This window comes from Astatotilapia calliptera, chromosome 3 (assembly GCF_900246225.1).
Source record: "Astatotilapia calliptera chromosome 3, fAstCal1.2, whole genome shotgun sequence".
Taxonomy (NCBI): Eukaryota; Metazoa; Chordata; class Actinopteri; order Cichliformes; family Cichlidae; genus Astatotilapia; species Astatotilapia calliptera.
The window spans coordinates 47,692,931-47,714,997 of NC_039304.1; positions in this window are offsets into that span (position 1 = coordinate 47,692,931).

Consider the following 22,067-nt stretch of genomic DNA (forward strand, 5'->3'; position numbering starts at 1 on the left):
CGGTCTCAATCCATTTTTCGGTTTCAATCCATTTTTTTTCGGTTTCAAACCATTTTTCAGTTTCAATCCATTTTTGTCATTTTTGTCATCCACATTGTCAGATGTAGCCCCCAAAATTTTTTACACACTGTAGTCAAACACCTGTTTAAAAAAAACCTGTTCTTGATCTTACGATTCTTGCAAATTACAGGCCTTTCTTCTAACTACCTTTTCTTTCCAAAATTCTTGAAAAGAGAGTTGACAGTCAATGAATGACCTTCCTGAAAAAGCAAAATGTTTTACACGTTTTCCAATTTGGTTTTAAACCCTTTCATAGCACTGAATCAGCCATTTTACAAGTTTTAATGACATATTTTTAGCCACTGATGCTGGGGACTGTGTTGTTCTTGTACTTTTAGATTTGACAGTTGCATTTGATACTGTGGATCATGCATTTTACTCTGTCATTTGGAGCACTGGGTGGGCACTTGAGTGGTTCAGGTCCTACTTGGCGGGGCAAACATTTTGTGTCAGTCTCTGTGACCATGTGTCGTCCTCCGCTCCTCTCTTGTGTGGTGTCCCACAGAGCTCAGTTCTAGGCCCCCTTCTCTTTTCTTTGTATCTGCTCTCTCTTGGATCTATACTGAGAAAACACAGCATTGCATTTCACTTCTATGCTGATGACTGTCAGATATATGTCCCTCTACATCATAAAGGCACATATTCCATACAACCATTACTTCAGTGTCTTGATGACATTAAGGCTTGGATGTCTCTTAACTTTTTAAAATTCAATGATAAAAAGACCGAGGTGATGACTTTTGGTAGCCCCACTGAGATGCCAAATGTATATTTAGATTCCTTGGCTCGGTATGTTAAGCCAACTGTCACAAACCTGCTGGTCAAAGTGGACTGTAATGAGAAAAGATGACATTATATGCCACGGTAAATGCACTGCCTAATTGTTACCTCTCCCCACTGCCTTCAGTGGCAGGCAGCAGGAAACAGATCAGGAGGCAGAGATGATCTTTAAGTTTAACATTACTCACAATATTGCCAAAGATTGATATGGAATTTAAGCACAAGCACGTTTCAGTAACTTATCTTTCTTGTAGATCTGTGCTCCAAATAAAGAACTTTATGCTGACAAGATTATTAGTTAAAATAACAAATTTTAAGTTACAAATCAATATTGTCTGCATGGACAGATATTCCACATTCCATATATCATCATTCAGGTCCTGCATCAATACATTTCCATATTTTTATATCTATAAAAAAAGCCGACACTTGCTAGACTCTATCAAAGGTGTGAGCATCACAGCAGATGCCTTTGTGTCAAAGTAGCTGAGGATAAAACACAGAAAAACACAAAGTTGATTTTCCTGGCCTGGGATTTTATAAAAATATTCTGCAGTACATCAAAAATGAAAGAAAACCATTAATCAACATATGAACCTTAGTTGATGCTGCTGAAGTGAAGCAGAGCAAAGTTACAGAGGTTTTATTAGAGACACAGCTAAGTGTTTTGAAATTTCGCATAATTTTAAAAAGTTTGAATTTGTTCAGTAGCCTATTGAACATCAGAAATTAGACTTTCTTTTCAGAATTAGGTAAAAGGGAAAAAACAGCGGCCGACAGCGCAGCAAACAACGCTACACTTGTGCGTAATAAACAAGCGAATAATGCAGAAAACAGATTTTTTTGACGGGAAACTGTTCTTGAAGTACACATAGACAGAAAGAGAGAGAGAGAGGGAGAGAGCTGTGCATGAAGTGTGATTTTATTGTTGTGGAAGTAAAACAGCAAAAGTTCATGACGATGTTTATATGAAGGGTTGGATCTTCTTTAGCTGCTGGTTTAGTCAATGTTGTTTGGAGATAGAAAAAACCTGCAGCTTCAGAATCTAGTGGAAAAAGGGCGGGAACTCAAAGCACGGATCAGCGAGCTGTCGGCTTTCAGCCCCGACCGTGTCCGTGCTGTCGTGAGAGAAAGGCGACATCTCACTGATTCTGATCCGTCGGTGGATCCACGCTTTGTGTTTACGTCTTTGTGCAGAATCGTGTTCCTGCTCTCATTTACTATTTCAGCTGTTTGGTTGTTGTTATTTGTTGAAATTTTCTGAGGTTTAACCTGAAATTCTGGCATTTTGGTCAAAATAAATTTGTATTAAAAAATCAATTCAGGATTTTAATGAATCGATATCACATTATCCAAGCTAGAACCGATTTTAATCGATAAATCGATAATTAAAAACCCACCCCTATACATAACTTTGTGGACATGTAGCCAACAGTAATGTTATAACGTTCTTTGCAGATATATAAGTGATCTAAAATTTTATACTTGCTTTTAAAAGTTTATTCTTTGGCCACCACGCTTCAGCCATCTGCTGGGGTTTTTTCTTTGTTGAAAAAAAAAGCCACAGCCACCACTGCGCTATGAATTCTGGCCTATGTTGGGACATAATCAGCCTTCAAATGGGGCCTCGAGGGATGCAGACGAAGTATAGATAGATAATATAAGTGTAGATACTTACATGAAAACAAACATAATAACTTCATACTGTCACTGGGTTTAAACTAAAGGAGTGTTCACAAGAAATCATCAGTATCAAACTGTGACAATAAAAAAATGTTCATTAAAGCAATCAAGAATGAGTTTGATGTGAATCTTTGGTAATGCATGGGGGAAGCTCTGTGCCAATTTTATCAACAGCTACGGATTTTATCCGTTTCTGGATGCAATACCTTGGCCTCCAGTAACACTATATGGAATCTTAGAGTCATTTTGACCAGGATTTCTCCTTTAACCCTTTAAGACCTACCATAGAACCAAGTTCGCCAGAGCTTATATTATATTTTTACATGCTGTGGAGCCATTTTTGGGAGCATTTCAAGTTGCTATACATCAATACAACCATTATAGCCCAAACTTTAATAATATGTCTGCATTAGGTGCATAGTAATTACATAAATTGCAAAAAAGTGCAATAAACTACAAAAAAATTGAAAATCGTTTTTGTTTTTTTTAACATATATTTCTAGTTAGAGAAATTTAAGAGGCTTATCCCTCAAAACTGTAAATACAAAAAAGTTGCACAAAATAGTTTCCCACCACAGGAAATTTATTTTGAGTGTCTTCATAGTTTTATTTTTGAAATACACCAATTTTTATATACTGCAGGAAAAACGAAAATAAATATTATAGTGCAAATTTGCAAAATAACAGCATATGCATCAAAATAAACTATTTCCAGCAGTGCAATATGAGTCTTAAGCATCCCAGAAACGACACAGAAAGTCATAAAGTCAAACATAACTTTTTAAAACACATAACAAGTAAAACACAAGCTCATAAGGCCCCGATCGTAAAAAACTACATTTCCGCAAAATGACGTCACTTCCGGTTTCGGGCAGGTCATGCGGTCATGTGATAGTTCGCGCTGATGGACCTAGGAAGTGTTACAAACAGCTGATGGATCGGCGAAGCGTGTTTCTGGAATATCATGTTTTTGTTGCTGCAAGTGATTTTTATGCAGTTTTTGCAAAGCTATATGTGGAAGGAAACTGTGACCTAGGACAAGCTGATGGCATAAGATGTAAGTACAACTCCTCCAGTTTCATATGCAAAAAAAATTATTGCGCTAGCTTACTTGGTTGCAGAGCTACCGGGATTTAAAAATAGTTACGCAAAACAGAGCGTGCCCGCTCCGATCGGCTGTAAAGGGTTAATGGAAATATTAAGCAAATATTTATGACTGCTTTCTTCCATTGCTGCAATATCTTGAAAATCAGAAATATCCTGTCCCAGAGTGATGCTGAAAAACTCGTTCATGCATTTATTTCTTCTTGTCGGGAATATTGTAATTCATTATTGAATTGAATTGAATTGAATTGAATGAATGCTTTATTGGCCATATGCAGGTTGCCCCGCAGAGGAATAGGACCCCCCCCGACTTAGACACACAACAAACACATCACATAGGAATACAGTCGGAGATCGGCAGCGTTGCAGAGAATAACACTGAAAAATTACACAACAATGGGAAAAGTACAAGAGGAAAAAAAGAGACCTCTTCTCACGCTGGGCACCTATGGGAGGACAGCATGAGAACAGGAAACAAAAAAAAAAACTCCTCTGCACAGAGAGCACATTAATGTCCACATCGCAACATTAGAGCACATGACAAGCCACAGGGGATGGATAGGGGGGTGGGGGGTAATCCGAAGGAACACAGCAGTCATCCTACACAGCGCTACCATTTCAGCGCGGCACGCAGACCCGCCGTCTTCCCCCGCAGGAAACAAGCATCGAAGGCGTTTGGAAAGGGAGGGGGATGAGTGCGTGCTTATCAGTGTAAGTGTATGTGTGTGCATGTCCAGAGTCCAGCTGAGACAGTGTCCTTCGCTCTATCAGGCTAAGTAAACAGTCTGCCAGCCAACCCAGGTGGCCTTCATGGGATGGGAAGAATAGTCATCACACAGTCGTTATCAGGGAGTTGTTTTGGTGGGCTCCAGCCTCGGGCCTGAGCAGCTGGCGCCGTGGTGTCCATATGTTGAATATTGTCGATTTCTCCTTTATGCGAGCAGCGAATTTAGCACTCTGACACTGGTCCCTCGATCTCCCGTTGGAGAGCCGCGAGCCTCCCCATGATGGTATCAAACTTCCGTTCCGTGGTGTTGTCATTCTTTTGATTCTGAGACCCCACAGCTGCAGTGATCCGTTCTGCGATGTGATCCAACTTTCGCTCAAAGGTGTCATTGCGAGCAGGCCCCTCTCTGATGTATCCCATCATACGCTCAATGGTGTTAGTTTGAGTCTTCACGGCAGCTGTAAGCGTCTCCAAGGTGTTAACCATGGTACGTTCGGTGTGAGAGGCCGTGCCTCGTCCGATCGCCTCAATTCCAGCGGTCAGCTTAGGGGTTTGAACAGCTGGTTCCGCTCTCTTATTTCTCCGATAAGTAAGGGCCAAGCCAGCTCCGATCAGCAAGAACCCTGTTATCATGGTTCCGAATAGGTAGATATCTTCAGCGTCCTCGATAGACAGTCCCGCCAGGCACAAGATCCTCCAGGTCTGCCACCCATCCATCGTGTATCTGGCAGGGAAAGTCCCTCCAGGGCACTCGGGCTCTCCCGAGCCCAGACTTCTCGTTGAGAAGAGGGTGTCAATATCATTCAGAGACCAGTTATCAAATTCATAATTCTATTAGGTTTTAGAGAACGACAGTGAGAGACTGTTCGAGGGAAAAGTAATGCACACGAGACAAGACAAGGACACAAGAGGCTAAGCAGGGAAGATAAGGGGAAGAAGGAGAGGAGAAAAAGTGCGACCGCCTTCACCGTTATTACATTATCAGGATGTTCTTTTTTGCGTTGGGACACAGGCAGGATGCGATGGCTGCTGTTTTATCCATGTGTGGATGCACATACCCAGCTCCCAAATTGTACCCAAATACTGTACGTCCCTCCATCCAACCACACACTTCAGGGACTGTGACCACCCACTGCACATGCTCCACCGTGGTATCACTATGAATGACAACATCATCCAGGTGGCAAACAGCATATGCAGTGTGAGGACGCAGCTATCGCTACAGGAGGTGCTGAAAAATGCCCGAGTCTTCAAACAAACCTAACAGAAGTGTGATGAATGGTACGAACCCTGCACTCACTTCTTAATTACCTGGAAGCACCTTAAAGACAACCGGCCCCTCTCAACTGCGACAAATCATCTGGAGAAAAGGTAAGCATAGGAGACCAAACACTGAGGAACAAATCCTCATTTCATCCTATGATAACAGCATTTTCACCATTTCAGCCAATTCCTTTTGCACAATTTGTCTCTTGTGCTTAGGCAACCTGTAGGGCCATGAACGCACTTTCCAGGCTGCGTTTCAAATTGGTGCTGCATGAGAGTCTTGCAGATGGTCGGGGGATGAACACATCTGCAAACTACTGTTGCAATGCAGGAACATCTGCTTTATTGGAATGTGTGAGATGCTAATCACAATGCATCTTAAACACACTCATGTTCAAACTTCATGCCCACATCTTGTTTTTAAGAAAAATTAATCATCTTTTCCTTGAAGATCATTTCAGAGTTTTTAATGAGCTGCAGGAACCGTGCCGAGAGCAGCCAAGTCTCCTCCTCTGATAAACCTCCACATGTACCACTAAAAACATTTAAATTAGTTTGAATCGGAAATCATGGCTCAAACTACTTGCTGTGAGACCATTTCTTTATTTTTCATACCAAACTGTTTAATAAACTTTACACAGAGTTCATCAATTATAACTGATGCTTTAACAGTATCAGGATTTCATAATGCAAACTTCAAATCAAAAGGCAAACAGCTGCAGAACATGTGGATCAAAATGAATTCATTAAAAAAACAACGTGGACTTCAAGGATACAGTAAATACACTAAAGTGAAAGGAGGATCCAAAAATAGATGTTTAATAGGATTTGAATTAACTAAAAGTAGTCACCTGTAATCTTTAAAATGGTTCTGATGTGTGCTGCTGTTTTTAACTTTTAACAGTTCTTTGCTGCCACTGTGAATATTGTGTTCTTTGCCTAATTAAATAAAGGTTACACAGCATCACTGCTCCATCTTCTGGAAAAAAAAAAAAGGTATTACATGGAAATACAGCCCAAAACCAGTTCAGCTTGAGTTTCTTTTTTCTGGACATAAAGTCACAGCAGGTGTTGTTTCAAAGCCGGTGGACAGATTTAGTTCATTTTGGAAGTTTTAAGAGCAACTGCTGTGAAAATATTTGCAGTTTTGGGAGAAAAGGATTTAAGAGAAGATTTTACCACAGCAAAAGTTTAAATATGAATGAAGGATTGAAATTTAACTGAGGTGAAACATGCAATGAATACATAAAAAATAAGTTAATTTTGGAAAAGCTAAAAAAGTTCAAATAAAAGAAATGATTTACATATCCATATTTGATTTTTGATAGAATACCAGTTTGGTTAAAAAAAAGAAAGAAAAGACATTCCTATAACTTTAATAGTACAACTACTAAACACTACTGTGTCCTAAGGGAACAAAGGTTAAAATGTAACAGGGATAACATTTTAGAGAATTAAAATCCCTCAAAGGAAAAAAACATAAACTTGATATACATATCTATACATGCAGCTTCCTAAATGTAACATTCAGGATTATTCACTGCAGGGGTCCGTTCTTCGTACCTCGCTAAGTAAGTTAGCTGGATTTGATTGTTGACGATTTCGCGTGATCCTGGATCGTTCGGTTCCCCGAAGCTCATCCGAGACTTGCTGTCATAGCAACAGAGCCGTAAGCGTAAACCTGCTCCGGAGCAGGTTTACTTTATGTAAACAGGATTAGATCGCGGCCACGCAGGTATGTCCGCTTCATTTATACGAAAGCAACAGCGATATTCCAACACTGTTTCACCATAAATAAATAACATCAATGTAACTAAAGATAATGCAGCACTTGATCCTTGTATTGATGTCACACAGATACATACAGGTCATTTCCTATAAAAGGGAAATGTACTATTAACATTCTATTACATGTATGTGATTATTACAGATGCAATTCATATTTCAGAGTAGTAATATTAAATTACTTCGTGTAATCAAGATGAGAGACCATGGCTATAAAAGCGAAGGTGGATTTGGGAAGCCTGTCGCAGCCATGTCCTGTCCGTATACGCGAGCAACCCATTGCGGAAGGTGCAAGATTGATAAGGAGAGTTTTCAGAATTCAGCGTATATTGCGGAATAGACAGGATCCTTTAGCTCAGCGCGACAGTGTGCTCATTGAGAGATATCGATTTTCCCGTGAGGGTATTATTTACTTAACCAACTTGTTGACGAGGGGGTGTAGGACCACCACCTGTCTTTTTGTGCTCTGCCCTTTTCTTGGTTGCTGTTATGAACAAACAAACAGATTATTTCAGGGCCTCTTTCCAAGAGACGAAAAGCAATATAAGTGATAAATATTACCATTCTGTAGAATATTCTTATATTTCACTTTTACTTGTTCCCATGTTCTAGTGGGTCCTGTTGTGGCTCTAATGTGAAAGAGGATATAATATAATATAATATAATGTAATATAATATTGGATAATATAGTGTAATATAATAAATCTACCCTACCGCCTACTGGTGTTGGCCAGAGGGGCCGATGGCACGATATGGCAGCCTGGCTTCTGTCAGTCTGCCCCAGGGCAGCTGTGGCTACAACTGATTAAACTCTGAAACTCCTAAAATCCCTCACTCAAGAGTTCTTGCTCTGCTGCCAAAAAATACCGTGCATGCTCCGTCGACATTTCGCCGACCAATCAGAGGGTTGCCGATCAATGTTTCTACTATCGATGCGTAGCCCCTTTTACGACACCCAGTGATCTCACATCATTTCATCCAGCTGTACTAATCGTCAACAGCAGGTGTGTTCGGAGAACCGGATTAGCGAGCTCACGGTTAGAGCGATGATTTGGTCTTGGATGTAGTAAGCGACGTACGAAGAACGGACCCCAGGTCCAGAAATCAGAGCTACCTCATCAGGTGTGACATCAGCTGACACTCTTTACAGGAGATTCCATCTGAACTCTGTGGAGCCTGATCTCAAGGTTTTTAAGTCTGACCCTGAAACCAGAAGAGGATCTTTCTCTCTCTTCAGATTCATTGTGATCCAGTGATTTCAGTCCTGCATGATCAGGCTGATGTTTGCACAGAGCAGATAATGAAGTGAAGGTTTTTGCACATTGGTAACAGTGAAACAGTTTATTTACAGCGTGGGATCGTTTGTGTTTGGAGTATGAACTGAGATTCCTGAAACTCTTGTCACACTGGTCACAGCTGCAGTTCACTTCCATGTGTGTACATTCATGTTTGTTACGATGACCTGATTGTGAGAAGCTTTTTATTCTACTGTATATAGTATATTATTTTATTCTATTCTGTACAGCTGTGTACTGTATTTATTCTTTTTGTATTCTAATTTTTGCGTCATAACTTTTGCACTGTCCACTTCCTGCTGTGACAAAACAAATTTCCCACGTGTGGGACTAATAAAGGTTATCTTATCTTATCTTTTGTCACATTGTCTGCATTTGTATGGTGTCTCTCCTGTGTGGATTCCCTTATCCTTTTTCATTGAGCTCACGTCCAGTGGTGAAGGATGACCCACACTAGTCACAGATGTGCTTTTTGACCCCACTGTGAAAGAGTTCATGTATTTTTAATGTACTTGGTGTGTGGAAGCCTCTCCCACATTCTTTGCAGTAGTTCATTTGTCTCCAGTGTGGCTACGTTGATGTGGATTTAGGTCCAGTTGATGATTGGAAGTTTTTCCACAAAGCTTACAAAGAAACTCTTTCCCACCACCACAGCGACGACAGGGCTGAGAACTGGATCCATCTGTGTTGCTCTGCTTTGTTTATTTTTATCCTGAATGTCGCCTGGAATAAAGAGCATCTCTGCCAACGTCCAATTACTTTTACTGTTTACATTATAACACTCAGCTTACTGAGAGAAAATGAGTCTTCATTTTCCCAAACAGTTCATTCAGTATAACTCCATAAGTTTACTGATCAAACTTGTTCCAAACAATCAGGTTAAAAATACAGGATAAAAAGGTAAATACATCCTCACAGTAACTGCACTTGTAGAGTTACTTTCTGGTGTGGATCTGTTGGTGTTTTTCAGGTAATGTGGAGATTTAAAAGTCTTCTCACACAGGTCACATTTATAAGGTCTCTCCTCAGTGTGGCTAAACATGTGTTGTTGTAACTGTGCATCTGTTGGAAACAGTTTCTCACACTGATCACAGCAGGAAACATCATTTCCAGTGTGAATCCGTAAGTGACTATTTCGGCAGTGTTTTTCACTGAAACTTTTTCCACAAAAGTTGCAGCTGTACGGCTTCATTCCAGAGTGGGTAACTAGATAGTTCTGTAAGTTTCGACTTTGAGCAAAAGCTTTACCACACAACTCACAGTAGTGTGCTTTAACTACAATGTGGATGAGTTGGTGTTTTTTAAGCCCACACGATACATAAAAGACTTTCCACACAAGTCACAGCTGTAAGGTTTAACTCCACTATGGATGAGTTGGTGTCTTTTTAAATCTCGACCCCGGGTAAAATCCTTCCCGCAGTCATCACAGCTGTAAGGTTTAACTCCACTGTGGATGATTTGGTGTGTGTTTAAGTTTCTAGCCTGGGTAAAAGACTTTCCACACAAGTCGCAGCTGTAAGGTTTAAATCCACTGTGGATGAGTTGGTGTGTTTTTAAGTGTCCAGCCCGGGTAAAAGACTTTCCACACAAGTCGCAGCTGTAAGGTTTAAATCCACTGTGGATGAGTTGGTGTGTTTTTAAGCTTCCAGCCTGGGTAAAAGACTTTCCACACAAGTCGCAGCTGTAAGGTTTAAATCCACTGTGGATGAGTTGGTGTCTTTTTAAATCTCGACCCCGGGTAAAATCCTTCCCACACTCATCACAGCTGCAGGTTTTCTCTCCCTTTCTTCTGTGAGGTTTGTCGGCCTCCTGAGAGCGCTGACTTCTCGCTCCATGTTGGTCCTGCAGTGACAGAGATACAAACAGAGGCAGTGAGTGAAATGCAGTCGTGGAACAAACTGTAACTCCCTCTATTAGCGGAATCAAACATGTCAACAAACACATTGTAGGTGTGTTTCCACCACCTTCTGGTCATAGTATCACATTTCAATGATGTGCTACAATGACAGTCGTAATGAAAAATACATATTGAAGAAATATTGATAAGTGGAGAAAATATTTTACTCATAAAAAATTGAGTTCAATTTTTGTTATTGTTGTTTCAATGTGTGCCGATAAAAATTATGTTTGTATCTTCTTGTAACATCTGAGTTTTTTGTTTGTGAATGTAGATTCTGTGTATATATGGAGGAGCCCGGGATGGAAAAGATAAAGCTGCTGTTAACATGTTTTTAAAAACCAACAAGCTGTGCAGTTTCAATAACAGTGTAACTGTGATATTTTTCTCACCTTCTGTGTTGAAGTCATTCTTTCCTCTGTAGTGGCTGAGCTGAGTCCAAATGGCTGAAATTGTTCCTCTGTTGCTCCACCAGACTCTTCTCCTGTTACTCAGCTGGGACACAAAAAGTATATGTATTTTATCCCTGATAAAAATTAAAAAAAAAGCAGAGCAAATAAACATGACTAAACTCCTCAGTGACAACAATACCTATGAAACTTCAATGTGAAAACTGAGAAGCAGCTACAACAAGAAAGTCATCAGTTGTCACAAGAACCTGAAAGGGAAAAAGCCACTGACCCCCCTGCATATCACTACCTTTACCCAGTGGATGCTACACCCTGTATATATGGACTTCTATAGATCCACAAGTCCGGCTCACACTCAATGGTAGCAGTACCACCTGAAGCACCTCATTAGATTCCACCTACTCCACCCAGACTACCCACATGGAAAGGATATATATAAATCTTATAAAGTTTGTATCCGTCTTGTGTGAAACTTGTATGAAAAGCATACAAGAGTGAAAACAGATATAAGACCCCTTGAAAATTATATAATGAAACTTCTATGTTTTGGATACTTACTAAAACAATATATGAAAGTAATGAGAAAGTGGCCGCTTTCATGAGTAAATCATATAATTTTTTACTATTTCTTTTCCATATGGGAAGGTAAAGGGTGGTTGTATGTAGGGATGGGTATCGTTAAGGTTTTATCCGATACTAGGGCTGCATGATTAATCATTAGAAAATCGCGATCTTGATTCATACTTTTGTGCGATCTCATTTCCAAATGACAACGATTTTAAAAAAAAGAAAAAAAAAAGACGACGACTGTACCGCATTTTGATCCGGGACGTAATCTGCATGAAAACAAGCGCTCACTCTTCCTGCTCAACAAATGACAAGGGCGGAGCCTTATACCACGTGATACAGAAGCTGTGCCGTGTGATGCTAAAATTAGTAGGGAAAAAACAACGGAGAGCACGTCAGGGAAGACGAGAAAGTGACAGGAGAAAATCCATCCCGGTCAACCACTCAAACATCAATAACGGGAACCTTATACAGCGCTTCCCTATACCCGTCGAACTCCCGCAGGCACAAAGAAATTACAGAGGCCATTACTTATCACCTGACCAAAGATATGGCTCCCATCAACACTGTGCAAAACGAGGGATTTAGGGAAATGATCAACACCCTAGACAAACGCTACACAGTGCTGTCCCGCAACTATTTTTCTATTGTTGCACTACCTGCTCTATACACGCAGTGTCGAGCAACGGTGGAGACGGAATTTCAAGCAGTACAACATTTTGCAGCAACAACAAATGTGAGACATTTGTTGTTTTTATGTTTATTTATTGTTTTTATGTTCAGTCTCAACTGTTATGAAGTTGATGTGCAGTTAATAAGTGCAATAAATATTTATCGTGAGAGAATCGTGATCTCAATTCTAAGGGAAAAAAATCGTGATTCTCATTTCATGCAAAATCGTGCAGCCCTATCCGATACCAGTACCAAACTGGTACTTCTGAAACGGTGACAGTGCTTAAACGGTACTCAAACTGGTGCTTAAAGAATGGAGAACACAAAATTGGTCCAAAACCCTCTCATGTTCAGCTGTTTTTTTTGTAAAAAGATAACAATGTTAGCCTTTTCTGCAGCCATAGGGCATATATGGTATCACTCTTGGCTGGAAGCAATGCTTAAACAATGGAAAAAACACAAACTTGGTCCAAAAACCTCTCATGTTTAGCCGTTTTCCATTTTTTCTTTGGTCATTTTAGCCTTTTTGGCCAGGGTGAAGGGAGTATCTGCCATCAGACAAAAAGAAAGCCATGTAACTATGACGGTGTTTGCTAGTTCACCTTACATGCATTAATGTAATAACGTGGTTAGCCTACTCAACGTAAATTACACACGAACAACATTAATCTACATATATTGTTACAAATATATGTAAGAACTGAGCCAAATTTAGTAATGCCAACAAAATGAAATAACAATATTTGTATCTTATATATGATACATTCTTCACAGACCCCTCACACCCTGGACACAGACTTTTTGATCTGCTGCCCTCTGGCAGACGGTACAGAAGCCTGCAGACCAGGACCACCCGACACAGGAACAGTTTCTTTCCCCTCGCCATCTCCCTTCTTAACAGTTGACCTGTCACACTGCTCCCCCTGCCAGACTGCAACTGCACCTTATGTACATTTTGTAGTATTCATTCCACCTCATTCATTTCTGTATTTTATGTATATAAGTTTAGATTAGTTATTTATAGTTGGTTTACACAGCTTTGTGTATGTACGTGTAATGTGTACATATAGACACGTGTGTGTGTGTGTGTGTGTGTGTGTGTGTGTGTGTGTGTGTGTGTGTGTGTGTGTCATTGCTGTGCTTGAGAGTCACCATCTACCGGAACCAAATTCCCTGTTTGTGTCTGCACATATACTTGGCCAATAAACACGATTCAGATACATCTATATATACACTGTCAAAGATACTTGTCTTTGAGTGAAGATTTAAGGTGATAGGACATAAATAAATGCAACTTGAATCTTTACTGAAGCTCAGTGTTTGACACAGAGTTCAAGTTCAATGCTGTAATAACTAATAATGATTAATATAATAATAACTGTAATATTGGCTGTATAATATTTACATCACCAACATGAGATAACTTTAGTCTCGTGAACAACATTAGCTAATTGTTATTTACTAGCTAATCTTAAAATGACTGTTCAGTACAGAAATGAAGCCCAACAATCATGTTTTTACAGTCCCGCGGTCTCAGCTTTAGATACTCAACAAATCAAACAAAGCTCATAAAAAAATAAACAGATGAACAAAAACAGTTTCTCTTCCATTTCAAACAATGCTGTATGAAACGTTTCAGCGGTTAGCATCATGGTTGCTAGGCAACCTGAGCAGCGCCATGGAGGCCAGACCGTCCCATTACACAAGCATCTCACTTTCGGTCTTCGAGGATGATTCCCGCGTGGCCCGCATCCTCCAAGGCTGCAGACCCTGAATTGGAATACAGCCTATAAAGGTGTGTGTATGAGAAGTACTTCTCAGAACCACTTGGTGTTTGCTGTGACTGCATGTAGTGGGATCAGTGGTAATAAAGCTTTGAAGAAACATACTTCAGCCTCATCTAACCCTTCTTCTCCAGCTGGGATATCAAAAGAATCGGTGAAGTCAAGAGAAAGTGAACCTCAACAGCACCTAGCCACACGAGAAGTCCGATCGTTTTCTCTCTTAGACTTCTTAGACTCAGAACAAAAGTTGTCCGGCTTTGTGTGTCTGGCAAAACGCTTTTTACAAATCCTGCTGGAATAGGTCTGGTTACAGCCGCAGTCAAAGCATGATGGAAATAATTGAACAAGAAAGAAAATGTAGCCCTTTCGCACCCTTCGCAGTAGGCTTCCACTACTCTCTCTATAGGGCTTTGGAGTTGACATCACGGAACGCTGGGAACGCTGCGCCATCTTCCGGGGAAATGAATCAAAACAAACACACTGTGTTGTAACGACGACTACAAGAAAGATGCTTAAAAGTAGCTCAAAATAGAAGAGACTGTATAGAGACTGATTGCGTTGTGAGGCGAAGCAGCAGCACTTGCAGAAAATAGCGTGCATTGGAAATGTGGACCCGCATGAAATACAGCCATGACGTAGAATCCCTGAAGACCTACCGCTATTGACGTAGTGTGACATTTTTTCGTACCTTGTCAGTGGAGTCAGCGCGTACAAGTCGTTAGTGCTGGGCGATATGACGATATCTATCGTGTGGACAATAGAAAAGTGTCTATCGTGCCAATGGTCTTCTATCGTTTTTAACCCAAATTTTATAAATTATTACATAAAATATATATTTAACCCTTTACAACCGGTCGGAGAAGGCACTCCGTTTTACCTAACTATTTTTAAATCCCTGTAGAACTGGAACCAAAAATTATTTTTTGGCATGTGAAACCGGAGGAGTTGTACTTACATCTTATGCCATTAGCTTGTCCTAGGTCACGGTTTCCTTCCACATACAGGGAGTGCAGAATTATTAGGCAAGTTGTATTTTTGAGGAATAATGTTATTATTGAACAACCACCATTGTTAGAGGAAAAATGATTCTATGTTTCTTTACCTTCTTTTAAATGTACAAAGATAAGATAAGATAAGATAAGATAAGATAACCTTTATTAGTCCCACACGTGGGAAATTTGTTTTGTCACAGCAGGAAGTGGACAGTGCAAAAGTTATGAGGCAAAAATTAGAATACAATAAGAATAAATACAGTACACAACTGTACAGAATAGAATAAAATAAAATACTATATACAGTAGAATAAAATAAAATAAATATACAATAAGATAAAAATAGAATACAAATACTATATACAACTGAGTAAAAATACAACGATGACAGAAAGGATTATTGCACTTAGTATTATTGCATATGTATGGATGTGTGTGCTTGATCAGTTAAAGTCTTTATTATGGAGTCTGACAGCAGTGGGGAGGAAAGACCTGCGAAATCTCTCCGTCCCACACCGTGGGTGCCGCAGTCTCCCACTGAAGGAGCTGCTCAGTGCTGTCACAGTCTGCTGCATGGGGTGGGAGATGTTGTCCAACAGGGATGACAGCTTAGCCGCCGTTCTCCTGTCACTCACCACCTCCACTGGGTCCAGAGGGCATCCTAGAACAGAGCTGGCCCTTCGGATCACCCTGTTCAGTCTCTTCCTGTCCCCAGCAGAGATGCTGCCGCCCCAGCAGACCACGCCATAAAAGATAGCAGAAGCCACAACAGAGTCATAGAAGGTCTTCAGGAGTGGGCCCTCCACTCCAAACGACCTGAGTCTCCGCAGCAGGTACAGCCTGCTCTGCCCTTTCCTGTAGAGGGCGTCTGAGTTATGAGTCCAGTCCAGTCTATTGTTCAGATGAACACCAAGGTACCTGTAGCTGTCCACAGCCTCAATGTCCATACCTTGGATGTTCAGTGGTTGCAGTGGAGAATGCTTGTGCCTGCGGAAGTCTACCACCAGTTCCTTGGTTTTACTGGCGTTGATCTGGAGGTAGTTCAGCTGGCACCAGTCCACAAAGTCTTGGGTCAGACCTCTGTACTCCTTGTCGTCCCCATCAGTGATGAGGCCGACTATTGCAGAGTCATCAGAGAACTTCTGCAGGAAGCACTGGATGGAATTGTGGGAGAAGTCTGCAGTGTAGATGGTGAAGAGGAACGGAGCCAGAACCGTTCCCTGTGGGGCCCCCGTACTGCAGACGACCCTGTCCGACACACAGCCCTGAGTCCTCACATACTGTGGTCGGTCGGTGAGGTAGTCCAGGATCCAGGTAGTGAGGTGATGGTCCACTCCAGAGTTCACCAGCTTCTCCTTTAGAACCGAGTGAAGAATGGTGTTGAAGGCACTGGAGAAATCAAAGAACATGATTCTCACAGTGCTTCCCGCGGTCTCCAGGTGAGCGAGGGAACGATGTAGGAGGTGAATGACGGCATCATCCAATGCCAGGCTGGTAGGCAAACTGAAGTGATGAGCTTATTAGGCGCTGAAGCTGAGCCAGGACCAACCGCTCCAGGGTCTTCATCAGGTGGGATGTCAGAGCCACCGGCCTGTAGCTGTTGAGGTCTTTGGGGTGTGAAGTCTTTGGCACTGGTACAACACAGGAGGTTTTCCAGAGCTGTGGGACTCTTCCCAACCTCAGGCTCAGGTTGAAGAGGTGCTCCATCACCCCACACAGTTGGTCCGCGCAGGACCTGACGACCCTCAAGCTGATGCCATCTGGACCCGCTGCCTTCTTGCCATTAATCCTCCTCAGTTCCCTCCTAACCTGGGTGGTTGAGAGAGACAGGCTGGAGCCTTGTGTTGAGTGTGTATTGGATGCTGCAGTTGGGGGTGGGGGGGAGTGAGCAGGGTGAATAGAAGAGGTGTGAAGTGTCTGAGGTGTCAGAGGTGGAACAGCAGCAGTGGGGGTGGGTGAGTCTGCAGCCGATGTTGCAGACTGCCTCATGGCTGAATCAAATCTGTTGAAGAAATGATTCAGTTCATTTGCCCATCTCACATCCCTCCCAGGCAGAGAGTTCTGCTGTTTGTGGCCCGAGATGGTTCTGAGGCCTCTCCAGACTTCACCAGCGTTGTTTTGTTGAAGCTGGTTCTCCATCTTCTGCCTGTAGCTTTCCTTCCCATTCCTTATCAGTCCCCTCAGCTCTCTCTGCACCCTTTTCAACTCCTCTTTGTCTCTGGATTTGAAGGCCCTCCTCTTCTGCCTGAGGACGGTTTTAATTTCTGGGGTAATCCAAGGTTTGTTGTTGGAGAAACACCGTACAGTCCTGGTAGGTACGGTGTTATCCACACAGAAGTTTATATAGTCAGTAATGCATGTAGTAAGGCTGTCGATGTCCTCACCGTGGTCATCACAAATCACCTCCCACACAGTCGACTCAAAACAATCCTTAAGAGCCTCCTCGCTCTCCTCCGACCATCTCTGTATTGTGCGGGTGGCTGGTGGCTCCCTGCGCACTAAGGGCTCATACACAGGGACAAGGTGCACCAGGTTGTGATCAGATCTGCCCAGGGGAGGGAGAGGTGATGAACTGTATGCCTCTTCTGCATTGGCATACAGTAAGTACAGTGTTTTATTGACTCTGGTTGGGCAGGTCACATACTGGGTGAAGGTGGGCAGTGTGGAGTCCAGTGAGGCATGATTGAAGTCCCCTGATATTATGAGAAGGGCCCTCGGTGATTGTGTTTGCAGTCTGCTGACCACAGAGTGGAGAGAGTCACAGGCTGCATCCGCGTTGGCCGAGGGGGGGACATACGCTGTTATCGCGATAACATGCGAGAACTCCCGGGGCAGGTAGTACGGACGCATGCTAACGGCTAACAGCTCAATGTCTCTGCTGCAGAGTTGCTCTTTTACAGTGATGTGCCCAGGGTTACACCATCTGTCGTTCACAAAAACTGCCAGTCCCCCTCCTTTCCTCTTACCGCTGTCTCTGGTCCTGTCCGCTAGCAGCAACTGGAATCCCGGTAGTGTCATGCTTGTGTCCGGAGTTAGCGATGTTAGCCACGACTCCGTTAGCATCATGATGCTACATTGCCGGTACTCTCTCTGTGACCAGGTTAGCGACGTGAGCTCATCCATCTTATTGGGCAAAGATCTTACGTTTCCAATAATTACAGAAGGAAGAGATGGTCGATAACGTCTCCTTCTCGGGCGACGGCGCTCCTTCCCAGCACGACACCCCCGTCTTTTCCTCCTCAGCTCGCTGGGAATATCGGGTCTGTCCGCCGGCAGTACCGCTGCAGGACGCAGCGCTAACAGCTGATCCTTACTGTAAACAAAGGATCTCTGCTCTGGGTCCCCAGACACGGGTGAAAAAAGTAGAAATAAACTGAGAAAAACGACCAGGACTAGCACAAAACGGTAGAACATGGTTGCAGAGTCTAATTACTACGGTAATACGTTAGTTATAAAAAAATTACGAGAAAAAAGATAAGAAAGAAAGAAACTCAGAATGAGCAGAGCTGCTGTAACAGGCTGCCGCACAAGGGGGGCGCCGGAAGCTGCCCTTTGTCTGTAGTTTGATTAGTTTAGAAGTGTCTTTTTAGACTTTCCCAGCAAAGACATATTGTTTCTGGGACATATTGTTTTAGATTGTTTTATCTCCCAGCTCTCTGCTGACGAGACTAGCACCGTATATGGATTTGTTTATTTTATCTGTTTATTATTTTCTTATCCTGTTATCACTGTCTCTGTGCTCCGTGCCTATAAAAAATGCCAAGCCTCTGTTCATGGTGGTGAGTTGCTCTTAGCAGTTCACCCGTGTACACGTTTGATAAAGAAAGTAACTTTGTCTCATTGTGTCTTTATTTCTCCTGGGTTTTTTACAGAGTTTTCTCCCAACATTTCTTGGTCCTTCGATGCCGAAGCACCTCCATCGTGTCCCATCTCCGTGACCAGTCCACGTTGTATGACTGTCGACAGCTCGCACACCAGGTGTGTGATAAAAGTCCAAGAGCGTTAAATTCGGGTCTTGGCCAACGTCTTAGAAAGCGACCCACGGTGGTGGGGCCCGATCGAGGTGGACCAGATCCGGCGACACTGACCAGGTAGATACAGACACACTGACACAATCTTGCGTAAAAGCGTATTTTAAATTCAGGGAATTTGAAATAGCGGAAGTAGCTCGTCGACTGGTAGCTTGGAGCTCGTCGACTGGTAGCTCCCCACTTCTGTGGGTTCGGTTTGGAGCTCTGGGTAGCTCCCCCAGCTGGGTCTAGACAGGGTCTAGGGAGTAAGTAGCTCGTCTACAGAAAGACTGGCAGCTCCCCTTATGATAAGGGTTCCAATCGTGCGAATAGGTGTGAATGTGAATGTGTGTGTGTGTATCGTTTTAATTAACGGAGCAAGCTGAATTTTCACGGTCCAATAAGAGACTGAGCTGCTCCTACTGTGTTTTTCTTTTACTGCTGTTCACTGACGTGCTGGTGAGTTGAGAGAACGGTCGAGTTCCGTCTCGTAAAGTTCACACCGCTTTCGGAAATAGTCCGAAAGTCGAAGGGCGTGTGAGCAACCACTCTCGTCTCTAATACCAGCGAAGGTGATAGCAGCTGTATCGTGTATATATTACTTAAACAAAAATAAGTAAATACATAAATAAGATGGGTAATCAAGCAAGTGAAATTAAAACTCACTCCTGCTGACGAGCAGTGGTGAGAAAAGAAAAGTCCAGGCGCCGGACAAAACGGTGTCTGTAAATTGAGAAATTTAAGAAAACAAAATATAAACAGTCAGAAGAACAGAACTCAACTGCCAGTTTAGTAAAACCAGAAGACGAGACACTGTGCAGTCCCCACAATCCTTTTAGAAAGCCATCACCCATTCCTGCAGCCGCATCTGCAGCAACACCCATATCAGGAAAAACATAATAATCCCTTATTAAGTGAAAACTAGAGATCAAAGTAGTTTGAAGTAGTTTAAAAGGGTTGAAAACAGTGACACATAGTGATTAGGCATATGATTGAAAAATGCCCAGGTTTAGAGCTGTGAGCAATGCAAAGTTTAAATATATCTATATATGTATAAATAGGAAACAACCCTAACTTCAAAGTTTGAAATGTGTGAGATGCATGAATTGTTTGAAAAACTAGAAATGATCTAAAAATGCCCTAAGTGGAAATGTAGTGTTGCATCTATAGAGGAGAGAAAAAAAAGAAGAAGCATTCTGTAACTTAAAAATAAGGCTGACGTGTTGACAATAGACTAAGAGACTCATTTGCAGGTGGCTATCAGGAACAGAGAGGCAAGCAAGGTCACAGACACCAAGGCTGTAGACAACCACGCAGAGAGAGCAGATAAAATAGAGACAACGCCTGCTAGAACCGTGGAGAGGAAGGTCACTTCACACGAGATTGTAGGAGTAGGCCACAGAGAAAAAATGCACAACAGTTTTGAGGCAGCCACTTAAGAACTTACAGTTTTCAAAGGACAAATTAGTTGTAAAGTCAGCTTCAGGCCACACAACTGTACAACAATTAACTGCCCCTTTAGAACTAGTACATACAGAAAGTGGCCGCAGGTGCTTTATTAAATGCATATATGACCCGTCGTGTCCAGTAAATTTGCAAGGTAGAGACGCTCTGACAAAACTTAAGATAGGTGTAATACCAGAAAAGAATGGCATGACTGCTGAGTGCATGCTAAATGACACCCCACCAGAGCCAGATAGCACTAACACAGAAAACAGTAGCCGTGTGTGTTTTATTTAGAAAGAGGGGCAATGCGTATTAATAACAAATGTAAATATGCCAGATTATAGCCTTGGGCTAATTTCCATCTACAAGATGATGAACAGATGTAAGGCAAGGCAAGGCAAATTTATTTGTATAGCACATTTCAACAAGAAGGTGATTCAAAGTGCTTTACAGAGACATTAGAAACAAAAACAGATAAAAGGCATGATTTAAAATTGATTAAAACAAGCAAGCAAACAAACTAACTAATTAACAAACAAACTGCCACCAGAAGTTCTTAGGTGGCTGCCTCAAAACTGCTTTGCATGCTCCTGTGTCGCATACTGTTGTTGGAGCGACAGTTGAGGCTCATCAGCGTCGTGTTTCTGGCACAGGTTGTGTTATTCACACCTGTTCCATGTACATAATAAAGTCAACAATGAGTGTAGTTTGACACAAATGGAGCTGTTAAATTGGAGAAAATTACAAAACTCACAAGCTATGAAGGCAGGGGTGCAGCTTGTCCCTTTGAATCAGAATGACCAGAGTGAGATTCCTGCAGGACACTAAGGATTAAAGACTTAAGAGTCTCAAAGGAAGCTGACACCTGACCTTACTGCTGAAAATGAAACTTCATAGATCTGTCAAAAAGCACAGATGGAATCTCTTGATCTTGAAAAAGCCAAAATGTAGATGCTTTTATAGCTTCTTGAAAACAAGTGGCAATAATGTCTAATTGAATCCTCCATAAAATGGAGGCGTTTTAGAGATTTGTGAAACAACCAGCAGGTGGCAGCAAATCACCTTTTCAGTGTCATCAGACTGCTGTTCACAATACAAAAAACAGAATAGAATTAACCCTTACGTAGTGACAACTAAGTTGTGTTTTGACATTTGAAATTTGATATTAATTTTTTTTTTTTTTTTTTTTTTTTGCCCCTCCGGTGGTCCTCCTTGGGCTCTCGCACTCTGGGGCCTCTGGATGTCTGGGGCCTGGATCTCCTCCATGCCTGCTTCATGCCCTGGGGGACAGGGCTATGGCTCTCTACATCCTCTAGCAGACCGTTACATGGGGAAACCTTTTGAATACAAGCGCGCTGATCCACACAGGTGTGCACACGCGTGTTCACTGTTCATAGACATAAACTACACCTCTATTGGCTGCTATTTCCAAGCACATTGTGCGCTGTCGGTCCTGCTTGCTACACAACAACATTCAATATTTAGTATTTACTGCTGTTTACACTTGTGTTTAGTATGTTGCTCTGTTTTTTTTTTTTTTTTTTTGCTTGTTTTCTCTTCTTTTTCTCTCAACAGGTGATCCAGGAGAT